Raw genomic sequence first — 14,107 nt, 5'->3', positions numbered from 1 at the left:
AATTGTATGAGCCCCAATAAATTGATTAATTAAAAAAAAATGAATGGGTTAGGACTAGTGGTGGGATTTCAATAATTTAACAATGTTATAAGTATGAAAAATGATATACCAAAAAGTAACTTATTTTTTCATACAGTTAATACTTAAATAAAAACAATAAAAGGGGTAGACAAACTAGATTAGGTTATAGGAGTTTAAAAATATTAATTAAAATATTAAATAATACCTGAAAAAAAACCCAATAAAGCTATTATTTAAGATTTTCCATATTGCTTCTTGATGGGAATTCTCATTTGCAGTATTCTTTCTTTGCATTTATCTGAGCATCTTCGGCTGTGTGATTTATCTTTAACTATCTTTGCACTGTAAGAGTAGGATCTCATTCCTTTAGAGGTAGACAAATTAGACAATAGTTACTATGTTTGATATATTAGAAACAGAGGACTTCTCTCAACATATTATATTCCTCTTTGAAAAAGCCCTTTTCATTTCTCCTGAATATACAGCAATTTTTCTAGGAAAAAAGTAACTCTTTTAACATTTTCAGGAATTGCATAGTTTACTCATAACATCTCCTGGGAAACTGGGTTGTAACACAAAGCTTAAACGAATGACAGTGTCTCACCCTCTGGAAATTTTTTTCTTTATGGTGTATGTTTGTTGGCTGAAGTAACAAATGCAAAGGAATAAAACTGTATTACTTCATCAAAAGTATAATGAGTTTTTTGAAATGAATAAATATGACAATCATAGTTCCATCTAATCTTTCATATCTATGGGCAAACTGAACATTATTGCAGGTGCTTAGAATATGCTGTGGTGTAGAAGAACATTAAAAAAGATTAAGGGATGTAAATTTCCACATTGGGAAGCTTCTCAACCCACCTGCCTTAGAGAGAATTCTGATTACAAGTGCCATTTTAGAAACCATTTTGCTGAACTCAACAGAAAATTAGGTATTGGTTCTGCCGAACTTTATGAACTGGTCATGACCCAGAAGTCCTACTTCATATATGTCCAAAAGAATGGGAAGCAGAGACTCAGATGGACTTTCTTGTTCCAGTGTCCATTTCAGCACTGTACACATGGTTGAAATGGGAAACCAAGCCAAACCACGGTCTATATGCATACTGGAGAGCCTGTATACATACTACCACATGGATAAATCTTGAAAACAGTATTCTGAGTAAAATAAATCAGTCATAAAAGGACAAATCATGTATACTCCATTTAAATGAACGAACTGGAACAGATAATTGCATAGAGACAAAATATATTAGTGATTACCATGGGCAGTAGGGGCAGCAAGGGGTAGCAATAGGAGGGATCTCCGTGTTCTGTCATGGGGGAAAATTTGTTTTGCGTTGCTACACATCATAGTGTGATTAATTTCTCTTGATATGGTTAAAATGGCAATTTCTATGTTGTGTGTTGTTTATCACAATTTCAAAAGAAAAATGAAAGATTAAGTTAGTGTGCTAAAGGAAAGAAAAACTTAAGAGAAATTTACCAACCAGTGAGTTAGTAAGAATTGGCTAAAACTGGCAACATGTCTTTTAAGCCTTTAACTGGAAATGAAGGCCAGGAGTGAATGCCTTCCTTAAACAACTGTGCCTGCGGACGTGAAAACTCCAGAGGAACCCAGTTGTGTTTCCACTTCTGAAACTGACTCTGAGTCATCTGAGAAAGTACTTGCTGGGATGAAACACAATGTATCATTTATAGGATTATTTTGTGCTGCTTCCTATGGAACAGTTTTCTAACTTGCATAGTCACTAGTCAGTTTGTCTGATCCTTTGGATGATTGTATGGGCTTTAAAACCAATCTCCTTCCCATCCATAATGCTGGAGGTACCAGCATTTGCACAGACCAATTATATCAGATAAAAGCGAAATGGATGCCTTCCCTCCTGGAGCAGGGGAGGTGTTGAGAGGGCAAGGGAAGGGAAACTGGGTTTCTCTGAGAGGCACATTATAGTCATCTGCAGCTTTCATGTGACTCACAGTCTTTCTCTTCTGTGTGACTAGAGGTCAAAGCCACAATACTATAAGTGAAGGCTGGATTTGCCAAAAAATACATTAGAGCAGCTCTGAAGAACCCTCTTAAACACTGAACTTTATCTCGTGTCTTCTTTGCAAGACCTAGATTTGACAATATTTTTTGAGAGAAGGGAAGAATTAAATTAAACTTCATTCTCACTTTTAATTTAACCATTTGATCTAGCCCAGAAGCCCTAAAAATAAATCTTTCAATTTTTCTTTGGATCTAAACAGCCAATAATCTTCCAAACTGATCTTCTTCACCATTAACAACAACAAAGTTGTCAATATTTTCCTGAATTGTTAGAGAAATTGGGTGTGATTAGAAGGAAAACCAGGATGTTTATTGAGGAGAGGGATCTAAGATGGACATGGTAGCTGGAGCTCTGTGAAACACAGACTTCTGAAAATGTGGGCCAGACTCAAGAGCCCAAGTTCTGGGCTGGAAGGGCAGAAGCCTCTTCCAATTACACTGTAGGTGTTTCAGAGGAGAAATGGACCAAGTCAACAGAAAGCCTTGGATTCTGTGGCCAGGGCGATGCCTGCCGAGCTGTTCCTCTCCTGGTGCTGTGATCTCACAGAAGAGAGTGATTAGAGCACCATAGAACTTCCTTGTAAGATGCTGAACTACCTTGCAAGATGTTGAGCCACCTCAAAAGAAACAAACACAAGAAACTCCATTGTAGAGAAGAAATAAAGTGTGACATTAGGGCCCAGCCAAGAAGTTGGACCATAGCCAAGCATCAATAGCTGATCCAAGGAGCCACCACAAAAATGTGGGGAACCCTGATAAGACTTGACTTGGACATTGGTGACATCAAAGAGCAAGCCAAACTGTCCATTTGAACCCGGGTAGAGACACTAACTTTTCAGAGAGCTAGGAATTAAGGAGACATCAACTTCTGCTCTCTCCACCTCTCCCCGGGGTGAGTACACTGATGAGGGCAATGCTTGTTGGGTCTGTGATGCTGAAATAATGATGTGTTGAAGAGTGCTGTTACTATGCCCTTATGCTCATACCTGGCCCAATACTTTTATCCTTAGTAGTTTGTGTTATTATTAGATTGTTTGATGTGTGTTTGCGGTGAATAAACCAAGCATTCGAAAATGTCTAAGGGTGTTATTGATTGCACCGCTTGTGACAGAGAGGGGAAAAGGTGAACTGGCTGCCTTGTCTCCACTCTCGCCTTGTCTCCTTCCACGTCCAATGCCCCTAAACTAACACTGAGGGAAGGTGGGAACATTTGAACATTTCTTCCCCAGCATATATAGTGGGGAGGGGTTGCGTCCATACCAGGTAGATGAGGTTACAGCCCTTTCATTGCATTTTTGTTGGATATGGGAGATTCAAATCAGTTGGAGGCTGGAACTCTTGGGACTAGGCTAGGGCAAAGCTTTCCCAGAACACTGAGAGGTTGAGGTAACCTGTGTCAGGGTAGTATAGTGGTTAGAGCACTGGGTTGGGATCCGCATATCACTTCCCTGTTGTCCCTCACCCAAATGGGTCTAGCTTTCTAGTTGAGGTGATGATGTATAGAATTCTATAGCCCCATCATTCTATATCCAATGAAAACAAAGGTATGGCCTTGTTCACACCTAATTCTAAAGTTGGGCCTTAAAGCTCAAGGAAACAGAGTGGGACCTGGAGTGATGGATACATAGGGCTGTTAACCACAAGGTCCGAAGTTGCAAAATCAGCAGCCACTTCTCAGGAGGGTGATGTCCCATAAAGAGTTACAATCTCAGAAAGACACAGGAGCAGTTCCACCCTGTCCTATGGGGTCCCCATGAGTCTGAATCGACTCCGTGGCACTGAGTGACTACAGTAAGGTGACCAGACGTCCGCTTTTGGTGGTACAGTCCCAATTTTCGGCATTTTAAAAAAGTTCTGATTTTTGGAATGAATGCACGACAAGCTAAGGAATGGTCTATTTGGTCCATATAGACCAATTTTTTAATCAAGACCCACCCCCCCAGGTGTCCCGCTTTAAATCTGTTCACATTAGACTACAGGCAGGTCTTACACCCCTCCTATCCTGAAGAGGATGCCCTCCAAAATGTGAACACAGTCATGGGCATCAAATTGTGAATTATAATACACAACAGCGGCAATTGTGGATAGAAATGCCATATTAATAGACTATAACACACAGGTCTTGATTCTTATTTATGGTTTATCTGACCGTAGGTATTTTACCTAATCTGGTGAGCCTTGTTACCTCATCCATAGAACAAAAGGTTTCATATGTTGAGGTTGTTGGAAGTACTGAGGTGTGCTTGGCATAAGATGGAGATGGAGATCACCATAGTGATTGGGGTCACCACAAGAAATGGAGGTCATCATAGTGTTAGATTCACTTACATGATGGATTATTGTTTATTTACTATAGTCATATGAGCACATATTTTTGTAACCATAGTGAAAATGTGATCACACGCTTAAAATATGCATCTTTCATTGATCTTTATACAACATTATGTTAAATAGGATCTTTGAAAAATAAGCTATCCTACCCAGCCCTGTCAGCACTGGTGGTTTGGTAGTAGAATTCCTGCCATCTATGAGGAATATCTAGATTGAATTCCACGTCAGTGTAACCCATACATAAAGATATCCATCAGTCAGTAGACACCCAAAGATCTAAGAAATTAATAAGTATTTATATATATATTTTCAAAGATAACAAGCTTACCCAACAGCTATACTTGCATCATTGTAAAGTAAATGGTAGCAATTATACAACACTTCTTGATATAATAGGGCTATTGAATGGGCACTGGATTATGTCCTAATACAGTGGTTTGTGAAAAAAGTTCAAATTTATGTTAAAAGAAGTACCCTTCTTAAAGTTCTCAGCTGCCATCCAATTAGCTCCTCCTGACTTACAGCAGCCTCGTGCACAGCATAATAAAATGTTGCCCAGTGCTTTTGGATCTAAACCTTATTATCCATAGAATCTCCATGGGCTGTTTTTGTTTTTTTGTTCCCCCACACCTACTTAGTCTGGAAGTTCAAGTGAAGTGCCATCATAGTAACACATAAGGTTGCACTGGCTGACTGATGGGTGGCCTGGATTCAGACCTGAGTGTCTTACACATTAGGTGAAAGTTATACCATTGAATCATCACTGCCTGGACTTTCTTGATTGGGGACCTCATTATAGTTTGTTGGAATGTTATCATGAGAGATTTGTTGTTATTGTTGTTGTTGTTGTTAGGTGCCATGGAATTGGCTCTGACTTACAGGGATCCTATGTACAGCAGAATGAACACCGTCTGGTTTTGTGCCATCCGCAATTTTCCCTTATGTTTGAGTGCATTGTTGAAGCCGTTTTGTCAATTCATCTTACTGAGGACCTTCCTCTTTTTTGTGGCCCCATTTCTTTTTTTTAAATTGTTTTATTAGGGGTTCATATGACTCTTATCACAATCCACACATACATCAATTGTGTAAAGCACATTTGTACATTCATTGCCCTCGTCATTCTCAAAACATTTGCTCACCACTTAAGCCCCCGGCATCATTTTTCCCCCTCCCTCCCTGCTCCCCCCTCCCTCATGTGCCCTTGATAATTTATAAATTATTATTTTGTCATATCTTGTGGCCCTGTTTCTTTACCAAGCATGATGTCCTTCTCTATGGAATGGTCTCTCTTGATAATATGTCCAAAGTAAGTGAGATGAAATCTCATAGGTGAGATGAAGTCTCACTATCCTTGTCTCTAAAGGAGCCTTCTGGTTGTTCTTCTTCCAAAGCAGATTTGTTAACTCCTTTGGCAGGCCATAGTACTTTCAATATTCTTTGCCAGCAACATAATTCAAATGCACAGATTTCCTTCAGCCTCCATATTTGATGTCCAACTTGCACAGGTTTATGAGGCAATTGAAAATACCATGCCTTGGACCAGGTGCACTCTAGTCTTAAAAGTCACATCCCTGTTTTTCATCACTTTAAAGAAATCTCATGCAGCAGGTTTACCAAATGCAACATGTCATTTGATCTCTTGACTGCTGCTTCCATGAACATTGAGTGTATCCAAGCAAGGCAAAATACTTGATGACTTCAATCTTTTCTTCACTTATCATGATATTACCAATTAGTAAGTTGTGAAGATTTTCTTTTTCTTCATACTGCTTTGTAATTTATATTGAAGACTGCAATCCTTGATCTTCAGCAGCAAGAGCTTCAAATTCGTCTCAATTTCAGCAAGCAAGGTTGTGCTATCTCAACAAAATGAATTGTGTTAACTCAATGAAATCAGTTGACATAGTGGCTACAATAATCAGCTTAAATACAATGACAGCTGGGAGAGCAGTGCAGGACCAGGAAGTGTTTCATTCCCTTATACATTGGGTTGTTAGATGTCAAGAAGGAGTCTATGTGACCTACCAACAACAGCAACAAAAACTGTGGTTTTGTGTTCCCACTTTACCTTAAACATCATTGTTTCCTATAAATAATATTTGCTTTGGTAGTACAGTGGTTAAAGGGCTCATGAAAGTTAAGGGGTTTGAACCCACCAACACATTTTTGGGAAAAGGATGTGGCAGTCTATTTCCATAAAGATGAATAGCCTTATAAGTTTTATGAAAGAATATTACTTTATTCTATCGGATCCCAATGAATTGGAATCAACAGGCTGGTAATGGATTTGGTGGCTTTATTTTAGACTAGGAGGGAAGTAACTAAGCCTTTTATACTTTAAATCCTAGAAGCTCTAAAAGAATATGACACAAATGAGATTCTCACTATATTTTTTGTTAAATAGATGAATGTGTACATAAGTAAATATGAATTAAAAACTGATCTGTGCCTTATTCTGTATCTCATGTTGCTAATTTACAACATTGGAGGGTTGGAGGAAGACTTACTGACAACTGAGCTATGCAGATGACACCACTTTGCTTTGCTGAAAGTGTGGAGGATTTGAAGTATATAGTGATGAAGATCAACAATGCAACCTTCAGAATGGATTATAAATCAATGTAAGGAAGACCAAAATCCTCACAACTGGACCATCATAATAAATTGAGAAAAGATTGAAGTTGTCAAGGAATTTGTCTTGCTTGGATCCACAAGCAATGCTCATGGAAGCAGCAGTCAAGAGTTCAAAGGACATGTTGCATTGAATAAACTTGCTGCACAAGACCTTTTGAGGGTGTTGAAAAGCCAGGATGTCACTTTGAGGACTAAGGTGTGCCTGACCCTAGCAATGGCATTTTCAATCACCTCACATACAAGTGAAAGTAGGACACTGAACAAGGAAGACTGAAGAATTGATGCATTTGAGTTATTGTGTTGGCAAAGAATATTGCTAAAAGAACCTACAAATCGAACTTGGATGAAGCATAGCCAGAATGCTCGTTCGAGGCAAATTTGGAAAGACTTTTTCTTATGTACGTTGGCAATGTTATAAGGAGAAACCATTCGCTGGAAAAAGACACCATGCTTGGTAAAGTGAAGGGGCAGCAAAATGGAGAAAGACCCTATACAAGAAGGACTGACACAGTGGCTGCAAAAATAGACTCAAACAAAAGAACAACTGTGAGGCTGGTGCAGCACAGGGAGGTCTTTTCTTCTTTTTACATTGGGTCTCCATTGGTCAGAACCAACTGGATGGCACCGACCAACAACACTTGCAAAACTGATTCTTAGGTCACAGGATAGCTTTTACTTTGATTGATTTTGTGTTTTTCTCATAAGGACTTTTTTTGTGTGGCTGTGATAGATCTGTCTTTTTCTTAAAATATCTTTAAATATCTGTGTTTAAAAGAATTTGAATGAATTGCTCATTGCCCTAAAAGATCAGTATGTTGAAAAGTTTAATTTCAAGGGCACTGATATTAGCTACTTTCAATTTGACTCTTGTGTATGACAACTCCGTGTAAGTCAGAGTAGAACTGTGCTCCATTGGACTTTCAATGGATGATTTTTAATATGTTAATCCAGGGGGACCTGAAAATCTGACCCCAAAGAATGTTAAAAATTTATATCATGCATGGATTCATGGGCTTGATAGTCATATAATATATGCAAAGCATGAATCAATGTGACGGGTCTCATTTCATCATGTTCTTTCATAACTTGTGAAGGTTAGGTAGTCTATGGAACTAGCACATGCTTGACAGAGACTTCAACTTATAAAGTACCTTCAATTTATTAGACTTCAATTTATTAGTATAGTCCATCTCAAGTTTGGTAGACTGTACTAATAAATGAAAGCAAAGTCTCAAAAATATTAGATAGTAACAATGGAACCTGAGAATAGCATTGTGGTGTGTTCCCCTATCTCCTACCAAAGCAGGCCAACCCAGGGAATTTAGAAGCAAGACCCAGACTCAGGACACCATGGGATTGTTTCTGACTTTCCACCCAGATTCTCACCCACAGGGAATGCAGTGGAACTCGCTGAGGGCTCCTTTTTCCTGCCCCAGTGAACTTCCCTCTCCAGTGGCAGTGGGAGCCCAGCCCCCCAATCTAAACAGACCAACCGAGGGAGTAAAGAAGAGGGACCCAGATTCAGGGCACTGTGGGAGTGTTTCACACTTACCACCCAGATTCTCTCCCATGGGAACACAGCGGGACAGTGCTGACATCTCCCCTTTTATGTGCCAGCAAGCATCCCTCTCTGGTTGCTGTGGACACCACACCTCCTTACCAAACGAGGCCAATCCAGGGAATTTCAAAACACAATTCAGACTCAGGATAAGTTGGTACTCTGTCACAAGGGCACAGCCCAGCTCTGCAGGTAGATGAACTCAGGTTTCTAAGGAGAGACCTAGTACCAGTGAGACAGAGATGCAACTTGAACCTGCACCATAGCTGGCTCCATATAGTTTTTAAGACTTGTTGGGTTCTGAGAAAGAAAACACCAGGCGATTTTCCTCACCAGAGGAACTGGAACTCAGCACATCAGGGTTACTCAGCAACCTTCCCTACCTCTTTCAAGGTAGCCAGTGAACACTTGCCCTAGCCAGACTGCCTTCTGATCAGAAACCGCTATCCACCCTGGGACCACACATACGTATGTAGGCAGTGGAGAATACTGAGTCATATATCAAGCTACCATAAAGGGGCCTTCTGTTATAAACACAAATAATTGAAGGAGTACACTCTCCCTTTCATAATTTAAAGGGTCTATAAGGGATCCTAGCAGATTAAATATACCCTTCACATACCCCAACCACCACAACATCTAGAACCTACTTCCCACACCTCAACAATACCTATTCTCATCCAACTTACTAAGCAAAAATATATCCCCCATAACCCTCTTCCCAAACACATTGAAAATTAACACACTTTAGGAAGGTTTCTTAAGATTAATACCACTAACTGAAACATACTCCAGAGGACCTATGTCCTATTTCCCCTGTTGACCCAACTTAAACGCCCTCATCATCTACACATACCATTTCCAGCACCTAGCTGATCCTCCTCTAACCTATAAGAGCCAGCTCCTCCTCCCTACAAATCACAGAAGCTGATACAGCACCTTAGTTCATCCTGGATATGGTGCAGCCAACAATATGGTAACCAACAGCTACCACAAAAAATTCTAGAGAAACAAAAATCAATTACTGAAGATGACCCCAACTAAACAGTCTAGACAGAAAAAAAACAGTCCTTAAACTGCCAGATAGAGACGAGGTTTCCAGGTAGCGACCCAGAGGATCCACTGAGGCTCCCCACATCCGGAGCCCAATCGACACCAGCTCAGCGCAGCCACCAGTGGGGAGGTGAAGGTGACGGCCAGAACCAGGAGCAGTTTCTGTTGCTGGCCAAGTCGGCCAAGGGGGCAGCACTGGCCACACTCATCCACCAGGTGCTGGAGGCCCCAGGTGTCTACGTGTTTGGGGAGCTGCTAGATATGCCCAATGTCAGAGGGCTGGCTGAGAGTGACTTTGCTTCCACATTTCGACGGCTCCCGGTGTTTGCATATGGGACACATGCTGACTACCTAGCTGAAGCCTGGAATCTCCCCCCACTCACAGAAGCTCAGAAGAATAAGCTAAGACACCTATCAGTTGTCAGCCTGGCTGCTAAAGTCAAATGCATCCCATACGCAGTGTTGCTGGAGGCCCTCGCCCTGCGTAACATCCGGCAGCTGGAAGATCTGGTGATTGAGGCCCTGTACGCTGACTTGTTCCGAGGCTCCCTGGACCAGCGTAACCAGCGGCTGGAGGTGGATTACAGCACTGGGCGGGGCATCCAGTGCCAAGACCTGAATGCTATATCCCGAATGCTGCAGGAGTGGTGTGTGGGTTGTGAGATGGTGCTGTCAGGCATCAAGGAGTAAGTGAGCCGGACCAACCAGCACAAGGAGCAGCACCTGGCCCTGAAGCAGCAGCTCGAGAGTGAGGTTACCAACCTGAAGAAAACCATTAAGGTTACAACAGCGGCGGCAGCTGCGTCCACATCTCAGGATCCTGAGCAACACCTGACTGAGCTGAGGGAGCCAGCTCCTGGCACCAACCAACGCCAGCCCAGCAAGAAAACCTCAAAGAGTAAGGGGCTCCGATGGAGCGCCAAGATTTGACCGAAGTCGAACTGAAGGGACTGTTGTTTATTTCCTTGGGGATGTGGGGTCCCAGCTGCCTGCCTGCCTGCCCCTTAGGAATCCTCAGAGTACCTTCCTGTGCCCCTGGCCAGCTGATAATCCTTAATTCAGGACCCCACTTTTCTCCCCCACTTCCAAGCACAGAGCCTGCCTCCCTAGGGTGGAGGTGAGGTGAGGTCATGGTTTTGTTGGTACTTTTGTTTTATGTGACTTTCTGACGTCCCTCCTGACCATTCCCTTCCCTCTGAGAGGGGAACCTCCGTCCCTGTCTCTCCCACCTGTCTCGGAGGTGGTAGCCCTGAGTGGATAACCCACAGGTGTGCTGCTCCTACCGCCCCTCCCCTTGTATGCCTACTTCCCAGTTCCTCCTCCCACCCTGGTTTGTTGGGGCCGCATCTGAAAAGCCATAGAGTCCTCACCTGTAGTCTCACCCTGAGAGTGCTGGGAGCCAGTCTGCCATCCAAGGAGCCCCTGGACACTTTCTCCTAGAATTCTGCCACACTACAAGTGTTCCCTGTCCTCTCCCCTCTGCCCCGGGCCCTGGGAGTGCTGCTGCTTCAATGTCCCAGAGCCCAAGAAGAGGGTGGTACCTTTTGAGAGGAGAGGTGGATCTTTCTCGGCCCTGGCTATCTTAGAAAGCAAGGATTTCAGGTTCTTTTGTGAGTTTGCTGGGGAAGGAAAGGGGATAATAGATTGTATTAAAAAAGTAATAAAAGAAAAACCCCAAAACTGCCAGATAGAAAATTCAAGAGAATGTTGCTTAGAGTTTTACAAGAAATAAGAGGATCAATCCTGAAAACATATGGAAAAAATGAAAGATACAAGAATCCTCACACCAATGGGAAATTCAAAAGATAAGAGATGAGACAGTAGAATTAAGGAACATGGTGAAAGATCACAATAATAGAATGAAAGAAATGGAAAATCAAACCAGTGAACTCAAAGATAACCAAGCAGAATTCAGCAAACGAGAAGTAATTGAACAAAAACTCAAAAGAAGCTGAAGAAAGCCTGAGGATCATGTGGGATTCCATGAAGTGTAATGATATTTGAAAAATTGGGGTCTCTGACCAGGAAGAAATCAATAAGTCTACAGTTAAAGGAAGAAAACTTCCCCAAACCACAAAGGAGGAGACAATAACCATCCACAAGATATGTAGTGGTCAAATTATCCAGCCTCAAAGAAAAGGAGAGACTCGTGAGAGCAGCTAGAGAGAGGAAAGCAGTCATCTATAAAGGTACACGGACACGAATAAGCTCAGACTCTCTGCAGAGACCATACAGGAAAAGAAGAAAATGGAATAACATATTCTGAAAGTTGAAAGACATCAACCCAAGAATCTTTTATCCAGCAAAGCTTTCCATAAAAAATTGAAGGAGAAATAAATGTTTTACCAAATAAGGAAGTATTTAGAGAATACATAAAAACAAAACCAGCATTACAAAAAAATACTATCTGGTTTCATTCAGGGCAGAAAACTAACAATCGCAGCACACACACTTGAGATCATGACAGGGTATAATAATACCCAGAAAGCGTAACATGGAAAATAGCACCCAAAACATCACAGACCAAACACAGAAATGAAGACAAGAATAAACTCTTCATACACATAGACGACCCCATAAATGGGGAAGAAAAGAAAATATCAAACACAAATAGTAGGAGATAACAGTGTTCACCTGCAATTAGATTTAATGGCAACAGACTAAATGCACCCATAAAGGACATAGAGCACCAGACAGGATTAGATAGCAAGATCCATCATCAACCTGCTGTCTTCAAGAGACACATATCAAACTCACAGCCAAAAAGAGAGTCAAAGGTTGGTGAAAATTTACAAAACAAATGTCAATTTAAAATATTAGATGTGACAATATGAATTTATGAAAAAATAGACCTGAGTGTTTGCAAGATAATTAGAGACAAGAATATACTTTACATAATTCTTGTCAATAGAACAAGAACAAATAACATAATAAACTTATAAGCACCCAATGAAATACCCTCAAAATTCATCAATCAAATCCTCAAAGAGATGAAATGAAACATCACTAGGTCAACAATTATCGTAGGTGATTTTAAAACACCACTCTCAAAGAAAGATAGATCAATGGGTAAGAAATTTAATAAAGGAATGAAAGCTCAGACCAAGACAATCGATCAACTTGCCCTCATAGATATTTATAGAGTTCTCCATCCATCAGTAAAAAAACACAAACAAACACATTTTTCTCCAATGCACATAGCTCATATTACAGAATAGACCACATGCTTGGACATAAAGCAAGCTGGAAAAATTCAGATACAGAGATCATTCAATCCATCTTCTCTGACCACTGCGCCATTAAATTGGAAATAAAAAATAGGAAGAATAGACAAAGATCACATTGAGACTCAACAATTCACTTCTCAAAAAGGAATGGGTAATAATGCAAATAAGAGAGGGAAGTAGGACAGTCCTAGAAACTAATGAGAATGATGAAACAACATACCCAAACCTATGGGACACAGCAAAAGCTATTATCAGAGGTCACTTTATTGCAGTAGAGGCACACTTGAAGAGAGAGGAGAGCCTCATGATCACTTCCTTAACACAGCACTTCCAGCAATTAGAACAGGGGCAACAACATACTCCCTCCAACAGTAAGAGAAAAGTAACATAAAAATTAGAGCAGAAATAAATGAACTGGAAACAGAAGAAAAATGGAAAAATTAACAAAACAAGAAGTTTGTTCTTTGAAAGGATTAACAAAATCAACAAACAGTAAGCAAACTTAAAGAAAAAGAAGGAGCAGGTGTCAATATCAAGAATTAGGGATGAAACAGGGGAAGTCACAACAGACCAAACAAAATAAAAAGACCGATACCACTGTACTACAAAAAACTGTATGCTAACAAATTCAATAGTTTGGATGACATGGGTAAATAACTAGAAAAGCACTCTATCCCTAAATGAACGCATATGGACACTAAGAACTTGAACAGACCAATAGAAAAAAAAAAAGAAATAACAAGGTCACCAAGAAACTCCAAACTATGAAAAGCCCTGGTCCAGATGGTTTCACAATCAAGCATTCAGAGAAGAGCCAACACCAATCCTACACACACTCTTTCAGAACATAGAAAGGGATAGAAAACTCCCAAACTCATTGAATGAAACCAGCATAACCCTGATACTAAAACTGGGCAACGGCCCCACAAGGACAGAGAATTACAGACCTATCCCTCTCATGAACATAGATGCAAAAATCCCCAAAAAACTCTTGGCAATAACATATATAAAAAAAAAAAAAAGATCCTTGAACTAACTACAAACTTTTCTTTCTTCTTGTGTTTTAATTTGTTCTTTGTCAGTGATTTGTTGTTGTTGTTGTTTTGTTGTACATTGTTGCTTGGTTTTGCTCTGTCCTGTTTTTGTGCATGTTATTATCTCCACAGGTCTGTCTAAATAAGATAGGCTGGATGAACAATCTGGAGGAGAAAACAATGGGACCAACAGTTC

General features: G+C 40.7%; 1 protein-coding gene and 1 pseudogene across 2 annotated transcripts in view; one reads left to right on the top strand and one right to left on the bottom strand.

Annotated features, from left to right (window-relative positions):
- Positions 1 to 14,107, bottom strand: part of CHRM3 (cholinergic receptor muscarinic 3) — a 324,438-nt gene that overhangs the window by 144,446 nt on the left and 165,885 nt on the right. The gene's annotated exons all lie outside the window — the stretch shown is intronic.
- Positions 7,399 to 10,595, top strand: LOC101661955 (annotated as a pseudogene).

Source organism: Echinops telfairi, unplaced genomic scaffold, assembly GCF_000313985.2.
Source record: "Echinops telfairi isolate 266 unplaced genomic scaffold, ASM31398v2 ScPeMD7_3509;HRSCAF=4178, whole genome shotgun sequence".
NCBI lineage: Eukaryota > Metazoa > Chordata > Mammalia > Afrosoricida > Tenrecidae > Echinops > Echinops telfairi.
The sequence above is the reverse complement of the archived record's forward strand: the minus strand, read 5'-3'. Positions and strand labels throughout refer to the sequence as shown.